The following is a 13466-nucleotide window of genomic DNA, read 5'->3' as shown; positions in this document are numbered from 1 at the left end:
TCTGCCCTGAACACCAGAAGAGCTAGTATATAAATGTAGGGCAGCAGGGGGTGGTGCAGGAGGAAGAACTGGGAGATGCAAGGGGCAGGTGATTAGGGAAAAGCCTTGGCAGCTCCTAATCTTGAGCTCCATTAAGCATCTATCTCCGGCAATTGCCCTGACAGTCACATCTCCTCTCCACTCGGTGCCTGCGTCCCGAGACCATCGGGGCACTCGAAGTGCCATTTTAAAGACAACTACCTGTAATATTCCTCTTAGCAGCATGTGAGGAGACTCCAACAGCGTGGGCAAACAGGGCCAGGGGCTGCTGCACCTCTGCCCCCTTCCAGGTCCTTCCTCCCACCATGTGTGTTTTAGCAAGTGCCCACTGCATGCCCTCCCAGCACAGGAGTAGGCACCGCACAGAATCGAAAAGAGCAGAAGGAAGGCACTGTTCTGGGAGCCTCTGGGAGCCTGGAGCTGGGAGCAGACTTCAGCCTACAGGGCACTGAAACAAAAGTGTTCCTGCTGTGAGGATTACCCTGGACATCCACCCTCCTTTAGTGCTGGGAGGGTAGGGCGGAGGACAGGATGTCAGCGTGAAGAGCACAGTCTCCTCGTGCATTTCGGTGGGTATCATGGGGACTCTGGTCTAGAGACCAGAGCTCTTGGGGTGTTTCCCAAGACGGTTCTCAATTCTGCGGGTACCACTCAGCTCCCATCTCCTCTTACCTAGGGCGGGTGTGGACGGAGGTTGACTCCCAGCATCCTAGCCCACTCCCCCGTCCTCTAGGGACGGCACCTGAATGGAAGTGGTTCAGTTCGGTGAGACTGATTGACTAGTGCTTGAGTTCTGCAGAAAGAGAGGCTGGGAATATCGGATACTTAAGTGAACTGTGTACTCAGTTGGAATATTGATGAGACAGTTTCAAAAGTAAATAGATGCATGTTAATTTGTGCCATTGTTCAAGATGACTAGTTGGCATTAGTGATTCCACATGACTTCACCAAATGCAATATAGGCATAAAAGGAAAAATTACAAATGGCAAAATTATATCTGATCCGAGTCCCTTAAGTGCCTTTCAGATATTTTGCATGGACAATGGAGACAGGAATCTGAAAGTGACTCAAAGACAATGCCATCGTTTCAAGGAAATGCCTAATGGTTGAGGGGGAGACTATCTGGGTATTTATTTGAAGTTATGCACAACAGCGAAGGACTGGAGGAGCAAGCACAGAAATAAGGATGTCCTCCTTAAAAAGGATTCCAAGCAGGTGCTGAAGGTTATCTGGTTCCCTGCTGGATGACTTGAAGGTGGTTCAGAGCAGGAGCTGAAAACACCAGCCCTTTTTTTTGGTCCTAGCTCTGCCACTTTCTACCTGTAGGACCTTGGGCGAATTGTTTAATCTCTGGGTACCTTCAGTTTCTCAACAGGAACACTTACTAGTGCCCACTGCCTGGGTGGTTACAATGAGTAAATTAGAAAGTGTACATAAAATTTCTAGCGCAGTCCCTGGCACAAAATGAGGGCTCAATAAATCTTAGCTTTCCTCTTTATTTTTTTTTTATGTCTTTTTTTTTTTTAAGATTTTATTTATTTATTCATGAGAGACAGAGAGAGAGAGAGAGAGAGAGGCAGAGGGAGAAGCAGGCTCCCCGATGAGCAGGGAGCCCGATGCGGGGCTCGATCCCAGGACCCCGGGATCATGACCTGAGCCGAAGGCAGACGCTTAACCATCTGAGCCACCCAGGCGCCCCCCCCCTTTATTGTTTTCAGTGTGCTGGTCTAGTAGAATGGGGTCTGCATTTTATTTTTAAAAATTTCACCCATCTGATTGTTCCTCCCATCATTCATAAACTCACTTATGTCTCCTCTGAGGCATGTCAGGCCCCTGGTGCTGGGTGGCCAGGGCGGCAGAGAGCAGAGCAGGTGGCCTCCATTGGCCACAGCTCCCCTCCCAATCTCTGCCGCCCCACAGCCTGAGTCCACGGGTGTCAAGGGCCTCTTGGCTGGAGCGGTGGTCGTTGACCGTGCCCAGATCACTTCCTCGAGACACTGCCTCTGGCAGGAGTCACCGCTCACACCAGAGTTTACCTGCAGGGTGAGAGGAGAGGCCCCTCGAGGGAAAGTCCTACTGCCCTGAGGCCACTTCCGTCCACAAGGCTTGGAGAGAAATAGTACTCTCATTAAGGTGAGGGTGTCTCAGGTCACAAGCAATACATACATGAAGCATGACGTGTGAACGACGCCTCCCACCTGTCCCTTTGCCTCGTTATGGCTTTAAACATCAATTAGTCCAGGATTCCCCAAATTTTATTCTCAGAACCAAAGTTTGGCAGGACTTTTTTTTTTTTTTAAGTTTTCTTTGGTCAAATACATTTGGAGAAATCTGAGTTAAGCAGGTATCTTCGAACATTTGATGTGCTGATGAGTATTAGAAGTCTTCTCGCTGGGGGTGGGAGGTAGTGTCTCCCAGCCCATGTGATCACAAAATTCACTTTACCAGGAGCACCCGAAACGGTTGGTGGAGTATGGATGCTTCACTGGAAAAGGCTTCGCTTTGATCTTTCCCAGTTCTCCTGGTTTCCTCTCCCCGCTCACTGGTGGTCTCCCTGGCTCTAGCCTGACCCTGGTCTCTCCTCTTTTGTGCTGGTCCATCTCTAGGCACAGGCTGAATTCTCTGTCTCAACTGTCCTGAGGTCAGGAAAAGGAGGGTTCTTTGGATCTGAGTCTCAAGGTTACACCTGGACCTCAGACTGCTGTTCCTCCGTTGCAGCTCTCTGACCTCTGGCTTGCCGGCACTCACTTGAATTCCCTCCTCTATCCTAGGTGCCTGGGCCCCTCTTCAGCTCTGAACTTTGCCCCAACCTTAATCATTGTCCTTCTCTGAAAGTCACCAATTTTATTAAAATTATTAAAATCCTGCCTCTTACCTACTGTTACCATTCAAAGTTATACATTTGGGATTAACAGAATTAATGTATCCTATCATTTTACATCTGCTCAGATGGTTCTTAATTGAGGGACCATTGTTTATTTTTAAATATTTATTACTCGATTTTCATCAATTAAATAAATGTTGATAAGCCGATATCCCTAATTCACATCATTTAGAGGAGGCAATGTATTTATTTATCATTGTTTTGCTCCAGAACACCAAAGACCTAAAACCACAAACTCTAAAACATTGAGCGCCCTTTTTGCTTGTCTAGTGTAGTGGTATTAAAGTGCACTTTGATGCTAAAAGTACAGAGAATGATCCGAAGGGACAAAGGAAGACACTTTTTTTTTCTAATTAAAACAAGAAATTAGGCTTTGCTCATATTTAATATACAGTCGATACTGGTTACTGTTTCCCTGCCTTGGTCTGTATGTCAAGCATCCTTGTGTCAGAAAGACATGGAGGTACATGGGAGCTCCCTATCTCCCATGGTGATACCGGTGTTCTTACTGGCGGATTCAGTTTCAGTATATTACAACAAGTTTGCAGTTTATGTGCAACAGATATCAATATTGTAAAAACAATCCTGGAAATAGAATCTTTACAATTTGAGATGGAAGTAACCATGAACACTTTTTATACAACCCGGAGGTTTGTTAGTTATGGAAACATAATTAAACAGTTTTCTTTTAAAAGAACCAAAATGTTCCACATTTGCTGATTTTTTCAGGTCTGGCAAGCAGCTGTCAGAAGTATGTCACTTTGCTGATAACTTTAAAAAATTAAACACTTCATCTGCCCCCTAAATATAAAGGTAATACGTTAACAAAGAGTTAGAAAGTAACCACTTTTAGAAAGAATTTATAGCGTGGGAAGACCATTTGAAAGAAAAAAAAGAATGTTTGGAAATATTTTCATCTTTATGTGATTTTGTTGTTGATAATGAGTAGGTATGACACTTTACAAATTTCTATCTAAAAACTTTTAAAACTTGGAAACGGAATCTTCTACTTGCCGAAAAATCTTCCAAAGGAAGAGTTTCAGAGAGTTTTGACCCGTTTTTAAGAAATATATAAAAATTCAGCAGCTAGGGGCACCTGGGTGGCTCAGTCAGTTAAGCGTCTGCCTTCGGCTCAGGTCATGATCCCGGGGTCCTGGGATCGGCCCCACATCGGGCTCCCTGCTCAGTGGGGAGCCTGCTTCTTCCTCTCCCACTCCCCCCGTTTGTGTTCCCTCTCTCGCTGTGTCTCACTCTGTCAAGTAAATAAATAAAATCTTTGAAAAAAAAAAATTCAGCACCTTCCGATTAGTTGAAAAAATAGCTGATTGACATCAGAGAAGATGGAAATCTGCCAGCTGAATTTCAACAACAATCTTCACATAATTTGTGCATGAAACTGAAGAGAAGTATCTTGATTTAGTCAGTATAGCCAACAATGCTCTTGCTGCATTTCTGTGTCTATGTGAGGTGTCTTTTTCCATCATGACAGCCATGAAAGCTTGAACCCTTGACCTCAGAACCCCATATCACTAAGTGCTCAACAAAGACTCTCACAAATAATGAAGCCAATTCTAACATATCGGTCCCACCATTTTTAATAATAATTTTCTCGGAGGTCGTAAAATGTTTTGTATCATTCATGAATAAAATATAATAAACATTAAAATGCTATTTTATCTTTATCTCATGTCTTTATTGCCTAACTTTGTGTGTAGTTGATAATGCAATGATATTAATAAGTAGAGCATATATAGTCTTTATAAACAAATATGTGTATTATAGGTGCATGCTCAAAAAGTTTGTACTAGGAGGTGTGCAATCATCAGTACTCTTTAGACACCCACTGGCTATCGGAGTATGTAAATTTACAGAAGCTTCATAAGTTAATCTCATTCAATCTCCAATCTTCACTTTCCTATCACCTTTACAACTATCTCCTCTGTACCCAAGAGTCTGTTGTTAAGACCCAGCCCAGAAGTCCATAGCGCTCATTGTGCATTGCTTCATCCGTGTGTGTGGAGACAGTATGGTCAGTTTCTTTATCTTTGAGTAATTTACCCAACGTCTCTGAGATTTTTTAAAAGCCCAGATCCCTGAGCAGCAGACATAACATTCTCTCTGGGAGGAACTGTGAAGAATTTGAGGTGGTGCTGACAGTTAAGACAATCTCTAGACAAGCAGATAGCATGATCATGGCTGTGGCCATACAAGCTGGCAGGGAATATTTTTGTAATAAGTAAGGCCAAAATGACTGTGGATCTTGAGAACTGTTTTAATAGGCATAAATCTGTCAGTCTAGAGTTAGCCTTTGCTCATTATGTCTCCCATTTCCCATTCATTCTTCCTTTGTCCCATTCTCTCCTTTCTCCTTTTTTTTTTTTTTTTGGTATTCCTCTCACCTTCCTCCTTATTTTTTATCTGTCTCTTGTCTTACTCTTCTCCACATTCACCTTCCATTTTCCTGGTCTCTGAGGAGGGAGAGAAAGCTGGAATGGGGTCAGGCCTGTGTTTTTCAAACTGCAGGTCATGACACATTAGTGGGTCGAGAAATCAATTTAGTGGGTCACGAAATCAATTTAAAGGGTCATGACCAGAATTTTTTTTAATGGAATAGAATAAAATCGAACAGAACAGTGTCCATCAAGCACAGTAAGGATAAGTACTATTTGTGAAACTATATGTGCATGCGTATGTGCCCTGGGTTGCAATGTAAAGCATCTCTTGCCATGAGTCATGGTCAAAGGGAAAGCCATTGGTCTAGGAATAACCTCTTGCATGTACTGGCAATAAGTTTACATAAGTTTGGACATCCAGGTCACCTTTCAAGCAGTGCTAATGACATCATCTGGCCTTCTGCTGGTTTTTATTCAAGTGATTTCTCAATTTCAACAATTTGGCTTCCACAGTTATTTGTTGACAGTTTAGTGTGGCAGCTGTGGGGTAGTGGATAAGGCATTGGACACAGAGTAAGGCTACCTGGAATCAAGTTCTTGACTCACAAGGTCCTGACTTCTGAGTCTTGGTTTTCCCATTTGTGGACCATCAGTACATTCTAACCTGTTATTTCATTAAGATTCATTTGGAAATGAATGTATTTCTATAGCTCACTGGGGTGTTAGAGGTCCCCTCACAGCCAGAGGGGACCAGGAGTGCCGTGCTCCCCAGGAGTTTCCTGGCTGCTCCAAGGGCTGAAAAGATCAACATGGTAGCACACTTATGGCCTGTCCATGGCATCAGAGCATGCCACCACACACCAGTGGGGAGTGACTGTCCAGATGACCATAATGTACTGTGTAGGCCTAGAAATCTTTGTTCTTGCACCTCTGTGGATAACCCCCATTCTGGGAACATACAAAGATGCACAAGACATCTATGCCCTCGAGGAGCTTACTATTTAGTGATTGTGTTCACCACCTGCAGTTTGCAAGAGACACTGGGTGGTACAGGGCCAACTGAGTCATGATTAGCCTTTCTTTGCAGTGGTCTCTCCTTATCTAAAGCCCTGACACTGGAAATTTCTTTTCTGTCTGTGGGAACTGAACACAACCCCTAAACCACCTTATAGTCCTGATATTTCTTAGTTATAAGTGTAAACCTGAGTCAAGTCAAGATGAGAGGGGCAGACTCCAGTGGTTCTCCAAATGCCAGACCCTGCTGCCTTTGCCATGTGCACCGAAGGGAATAAAACTAATTACTACCTTCCTAAAGAGCTGAGCATGGGTGGATACGCCCTTGAAAGTGGCCAGCAGAAATGCTTCTTGCAAAGCATTCTCCCCATGCAGCTGCCTGCAAGTCTCTCTGCTACAGCCTTTGCGGCCCAAGGACCCCTTCCTCGGGCCATTAGCAAAGAGGCTGGTCATTATTAACTAGTTGGCATTGACTGATGACACTAAGCTTTTTTTTGGCCTCGTGTGGGCTGGTGGCAGGCACTTAGTTGACCCCTGGAATTTGGAGTTTATTCTGCCATGAAAACAAAGAAATAAATTAGAGGAATGAACAGAAATCCCTCTGGTTAGACAGTAGTTAGAGACAGCCCAACAGCCTCAGCTGGCCGCCTCCCCAAGGCCACACCCACCAGAAGATTCCTGCCTCCTAGTCCCTTGGCTATCACTCCGAGATTCCTGGTACTGCTCCTGTCTAGGCTAGTGAAATGAGGAAAGAAACTCCTATTTCTCTCTCTCTCTCTCTGTCTCTCTCTGTCCTCTGGAGCCTGGTACTTTGGAAATAGATGGTGTCTATACAACATCTTGCATACTGGAGAAGATTTAGAAATTCCATTTATGTAAGGGACCCATTCTTTAAAATATGCTTCTATAATAGATTGTATGTTCTCAGTACCACAGAAATATTTCTGCATAGAAAGTCACTCTTTTGGGGCACCTGGCTGGCTCAGTCAGCAGAGCATGCAACTCTTGATCTCAGGGTTATGAGTTCGAGCCTCATGTTGGGTGTAGAGATTACTTTAAAACAAAATCTTAAAAAAAAAAAAAGAAAAAGAAAAGAACTCTTTTAACATGTTCTGCAGCTATTTACTTTGTTGGTCATCTACATCTTTCCTCAGGTGAAGACCTTGGCTTTGACTTTAAGCCAAGTGCCAAGGGTCCCCCCCAAATAATTAAACCATTTTGGTAATGGTCTTCTAAGCAAGTCACAGTTTCTGGAGACTACTTGTACATTTTTACCTTATATATAGAAAGGGAGCCAAATAACTCATTCTTCTCCTGCTTTCCCACTAAAATATCCTAAATCCCACTGCACAAAGGGACATTTTTTAAAAATCAAAATGAGAACAATAATTTTATGTGACAGGATTATTTATATGGCTGTTCTCCCCATGATGAATCCATCGAGCCCTACCCCAGATGCCAATTCATAAATCAGGAAATGCTATTACCCACTAGTCATAAAAACAGAGCCCACCCCAACACAGAGGACTCATTTCAGAAGTGGCTGCCCCATTTCAGGGGCAGAAATGAGTTCGGAAAATCCACCTGGCTGTCCAGAGAGGGAAGAAATGTCTTTTACTTGATAAATAATCAGTCTTTCCTTCCTCTCAATCCCCTTTTCCCCTAGAAATATGTAGAATTAATGGCACAGATATATGCCATTCCACAGAAAAAATAATAACAGGGCTAACTAGATTGAAATGAGGCAAAGGGCAAGCACGAGGATGGCAAGAAGCCTCCAGATTTCCCGTGAAGCCTTTCCTATTAGCTTAAATGCAGTCCAAGAATAAACGGCTTAGAGAAAATTTAGTGGGAGTCCTCCTTGCTGGGCATTCCTCCTGTAGGCACCCATTAAGGACAGGCAGAGAGCCAAGGAAAAGGGTCAGGAAAGGGAGAGTCATTGCAACAAAGCCTGGGACAGAGTAAGCTGAAGTCTCTGGATTTGTCTGTGAGTCCTCCAGTGTGACTGCGTACTTCATTTTTTTTTTTTTTTTTTTTTTTTGCATTTATTCTGAATTTACTCCCGGGGCATAAGTTTTTGTTTCTTCAGTTTCTTCTGGGATATCTTTTTCTTCTGTGCAACCTCCTCTTCTGGTTTAGGAACAATCTGCTCTTTTTCAGTAAGGATCATCTCAATGTGGCAGGGAGAGCTCTTGTATGGGTTAATCCGACCATGAGCCCTGTACGTTCTACACCGCATCTTGGGGGCTTTGTTCACCTGGGTGTGCTCAATGACCAGAGAATCAACATCTAAACCGTTAAGTTCAGCATTACTCTCTGCATTTTTAAGCATGTGCATTAAAAATTCAGCACTCTTCTTGGGCCACCGACCCTATGTCCAGCCCCACTGTTGGGCCTGGGCACACCTACCAACTCCACCATTGTAGCGACGGAATGGCACACCTTGCTTCTGTAAAGTGACGTCTTTCAGATACTTGGTGGTTTTTCGGATAGGCATACCCTTAATGGCCTGGGCAGTTTCACGTGTGTTCTTAAAGTGAACACGAGGATTTGAACCTCTTGATTTACAGGATTTCGTAGGGTTTTCTGGGTCAAGTGAATAACGAACCATTTCAGAGGTCACCTCAGGCTGCTTCTGCGTACTTCATTTTTATCTCAATAGATACGTGTTGGAATGGGGAGAGTACATAAAGAGAGTTAAAGGAAAAAGAAGAGGAAGGACAATGAGAAGTAGGTGGGCAGGAAATTCTGCTGGGGGGTATGGTCACAGTCACTGGCAATAGTGAAGATCCAGCAGGAGACAAAAGAGATGATGCCCATGCATGTATATAGCTTCATGCTAGGGGGATCAGAATGGACAATGAACAAGTGAGCAAATAAAGAGCCAAGGTAATTTCTTCTAGTGGGAAGTGCTATAAGAAAAGTAAGATGGAGTCACATGAGAGAAGCTGAAAGTGGCAGAAGGAGGCAGGTTTGGTCTACAAGGCTCAGGAAGCTCTTGCTGAATAATGACATGTGAGCTGGCTACTGAATAACTATGAAGAAAACATTCTAGACAGTGGGAACAGCAAGTGGCCAGACCCTGAAGTAGGATGCGCTTGGCATATTCAAGTAACAGAAGGATAGTCACCATGAGAGAGAAGACAGGAGCAAATGCGAGCCCACACGATGTGCAGGAGACAATTTGGGGAACTCCAACAGTGCTAGAGCAGTGCTATGTCCAGCTGCTGGTGACTAATTGTTTGTCTAATTTACCCAGTATAGCAACAGTCAGGGAGTCATGCAAATAAAAAGGAGAGTGCCCTTGTGCCCCTAGCTTATTGCTTGAACTGGCCTTTGTTTTGAGCACCTTAGTCTACAAGCACCCCAGTACAGAAGAGAGATGCTCCTTGAGAAAACAGCAACAATGAAAGCTAATAGTTACATACTGCTTACTGTTACCTTGACAGAGTTTGAGGGGGTTTTTGGTGTTTTGTGTTTTGCCAGCTTGATTGAGGTATAATTAACATATGATCACCAATTTTAAGTGTATAGTTATGTGGTAGTATGGGAATAGTTCTGTATCCTGATTGGAGTGGTGGTTACATGAATCTACACCTGTGATACAATGAAATGGAACTATATACATACTCTACACCGATGTCAATTTCTTGGTTTTGATATTATAGTTTTGTAAGATGAAACCATTGGGGGGAAACTGGCTGAACGGTACATAGGATCCTCTCTGTGTTCTTTCATGCCCCTTTCCAGTGGGTCTTCCCTTACTTCTCCCTCCCCTGGAAATCACTGACCTTTGTTCTGTCACAGTAGTTTTTGCCTTTTCTAGAGTTTCACATAAATGGAATCATACAATATATAATCTTTGTATCTGGCTTCTTTTACTCAACACAGTGCTTTTAAATTCATCCATGTTGTTGCTCCTTTTTATCTGCTGAGCAGTAATCTGTGATATAATTGTACCTCAGGTGGTTCCTCAGGTGGGACTTTTAGACTCCAATTTCTGCTTAAAATCCCTATCATTTCAATTTCCCATGAATTTAGAATTATTTCAAAGCAAAATGATCTAAAAAAATAAAAATAAAAAATTTAAATGTAGAAACAAAGAGGAAAAAAATTTTAAATTGCACTACAATAATAATTGTTGCAGAGAAGAGCCACCTTTGGATACAAAAATCAGTGAGCAAAAGTTCGAGGGAAAATGGGATATTTTCAATCTCAAAATATTTCCTCCAGGTTCTTTATTAACTACAAAGGGATAAATAGTAACTTTACAGTGGAGTATCCGCCTTAGCCAAGTGATCAAGGTTAACATCATTGGTAAGAAGACATATCACTATCATGAACCCCTTGATAAGATGCCCTGAGAAGGAAACAGTATCACTTCTGTGATATTCTTGCCAAAAATGCACAACCTCACTCTAATTATGTGAAAATCTCAGACAAACCCAAAATGAAAGACATTCTACGAAATAACTGACTAGTATTCATGAAAAGTGTCAAAGTCAGGAAGACAAGGAAGGATTGTTACAAACTAGAGGTGACAAAGGAGATATAATAACTAAATGGAATATGAAATCCTGGAATGAATAGGAAATTAAGTAGAAGACCTGGTGACATTAGAATAAGACCTAGAACTTAGCAAATTGTATTGTACCAATGTTCACTTCCTGGTTTCCATAATTGTAATATGGTTATCTATGCTCAAACATTAGGGAACCGTGGATGAAGGGATATGGGAACTCTTTGTACTTATTTGGGCAACTTTTTTTGTTAAGTCTAAAGTTAGTTCAAAATAAATAGTTCTTAAAGTTGAAAAAAATATATATACAACAATACAATCACCCCTACGGTTCTGACATAATTTCCACCCCCCCCCAAAAGTTCTTTCATGCCCCTTTCCAGTGGGTCTTCCCCCACTTCTCCCTCCCCTGGAAATCACTGACCTTTGTTCTGTCACAGTAGTTTTTGCCTTTTCTAGAGTTTCACATAAATGGAATCATACAATATATAATCTTTGTATCTGGCTTCTTTTACTCAACACAATGCTTTTAATTTCATCCATGTCGTTGCTCCTTTTTATCTGCTGAGCAGTAATCTATGATATAATTGTACCTCAGTTTACCTATTCACCATTGAATGATATTTGGGTTATTTCTGTTGTTGGGTGATTGTAAATAAAGCTCCTATAAACACTCTCATGCAGGTTTTTATTTGAGCATAAGTTTTCATTTCTCTTAGGTAAACACCTAGGAGTGGGATTTCTGAGTCATATTATAAGAAACTATTCAATTGTCTTCCAGGCTGGCTGCATGTTGCATTTTTACCAGCAGTGTATGAGAATTCCAGCCATTTCCCCATCCTCATTCACACTTGGTGTCATCTGTTTTTCATTCTTGTTGTTTTTGTTTTTTGTTTTTTGTTTGTTTTTGTTTTTAGCCAATCACATAGATATGTAAGGATATCTCATTGTGGTTTTAATTCACATTTTCCTAATGATTAATAATAGTAAACATCTTTTCATGTGCTTACTTGCCATCTCTATATCTCCTTTGGTGAAGTGTCTGTTCAAATCTTTTACCCTTAAAAAACCAGATTGTTTGTTTCCTTATTGTTGAGTTTTGAGAATTATTTGTATATTCTGAAAACCCTTTGTCAGATATATGATTTGCAAATATTTTCTCCCAGCCTGTGGCAAGTTTGGGGCCCATCTTACAGAATAGGAAACTGAGACACAGACAGGTTAAGCAACCTCCCCAAGATAACACAGTTTATGAGGGTGAAGATAGGATTAAAACCTCAAGAGTCTATGCTCATAGCCACTCTCCAGTACTGCCTCTGTCCCAGATAGAGACAAAACTGGATAATCAGCATGACCAGGTCTTCTTCTGATGGACCTTTCCACTTGAGGAAGCTTCAAAGTGACCCTGGAATAGCCACTGGAAATCTTATCAGTGGCACCAGCTAGAGGTCCTGGTGTCTGGAGGACATGCCTTGGCAGCCTTCCGGATTCCATAAAAATGATCACTCATTATTTAATTATTTTAATCATATACAACAATCAGTTCTTCAGAGAGTAAAAGGTAAACTCTGCTTTCTAATGATAGCCATTTCCTGGGTTTATTTTAGTCTCCTGTACCTAATTTTTATAGAGTTTGGTTTGGCAGGCCTAATTAGATATTTCTTCCAGTTTTCTGAAACTTAGAGCCTGCCTCACACTTCTGCAGAGGATGCAGAAGATGAAGGATTTTTCTGTAACTGGAGGTTCCTCAGGTGGGACTTTTAGACTCCAATTTCTGCTTAAAATACCTTTCTTCCTCTTAGATCTGGAACCTGTCTCTTTTTATTTTGAATCCTTATGGTTAGGTGCTATCTAGAATTGCAAAATTCTCCCCATTTTATATTTAGAAAACATACACTAGGGCCTCATAGTCAGACATGGCTATAAAGAGGAAACATATCCAGGGGGTCCTAGGATCCTGGTCAGAGCCACAGTCATCAGCTTCCCTGATGATAGGAGTCATCTGCCTTCCCTCTCCTCTTTGCCTCTAAACCTGCATTACCACGCCGCATGAGAGGACCCCAGTGGAAAACTAAGTATAGATTCTGTTATTCATCAATATAGCTTTCTGTATATCCAAGAACCAAGACCTCAGGTAGAAGGAAAAATTGAAAATTAAACGTTTGAGTTCAGTCAGCCAAGCTGCATACAATTCTCAAGGCTGGAATAGCCTATGGCGTTATGATTCTGGAGACAAAGTGACAGGAGATGTGTGTGTGTGTGTGTGTGTGCGCACACACGCACGCACGTGTGTGTGCATGCACACTCACACACGCATGTGTTCAAAAACAACAAGGCATGAAGTAAAGAAACTCAGGTATGAGTTTAGTGTATTATATTTTCCACTAACTTTAGGTTCCAATGCCACTCCTTTCAATAATTCCAGAAACACGGACATCACTTAGAACAGATGATGTCTGCTCCATGAAGATGCAGACTATATGGGGATGATCTTACCCACTTCTATCTGTTGTACAACTTGATTATTATCACTCCAGGTAGGCAAATTCATTCATTCATTCAATCATTTGATAAGTACCTACCCAGTATGAGGTACTGCCCTGGGCAAGAGGGTTA

General features: G+C 42.1%; 1 protein-coding gene and 1 pseudogene across 3 annotated transcripts in view; one reads left to right on the top strand and one right to left on the bottom strand.

The window, feature by feature from the left end:
- PLXNA4 (plexin A4) overlaps positions 1–13466 on the top strand; it is a 353986-nt gene that overhangs the window by 213434 nt on the left and 127086 nt on the right. The gene's annotated exons all lie outside the window — the stretch shown is intronic.
- LOC110582760 lies at positions 8388–8942 on the bottom strand (annotated as a pseudogene).

This window comes from Neomonachus schauinslandi, chromosome 12 (genome assembly GCF_002201575.2).
Source record: "Neomonachus schauinslandi chromosome 12, ASM220157v2, whole genome shotgun sequence".
Lineage (NCBI taxonomy): Eukaryota > Metazoa > Chordata > Mammalia > Carnivora > Phocidae > Neomonachus > Neomonachus schauinslandi.
The sequence above is the reverse complement of the archived record's forward strand: the minus strand, read 5'-3'. Positions and strand labels throughout refer to the sequence as shown.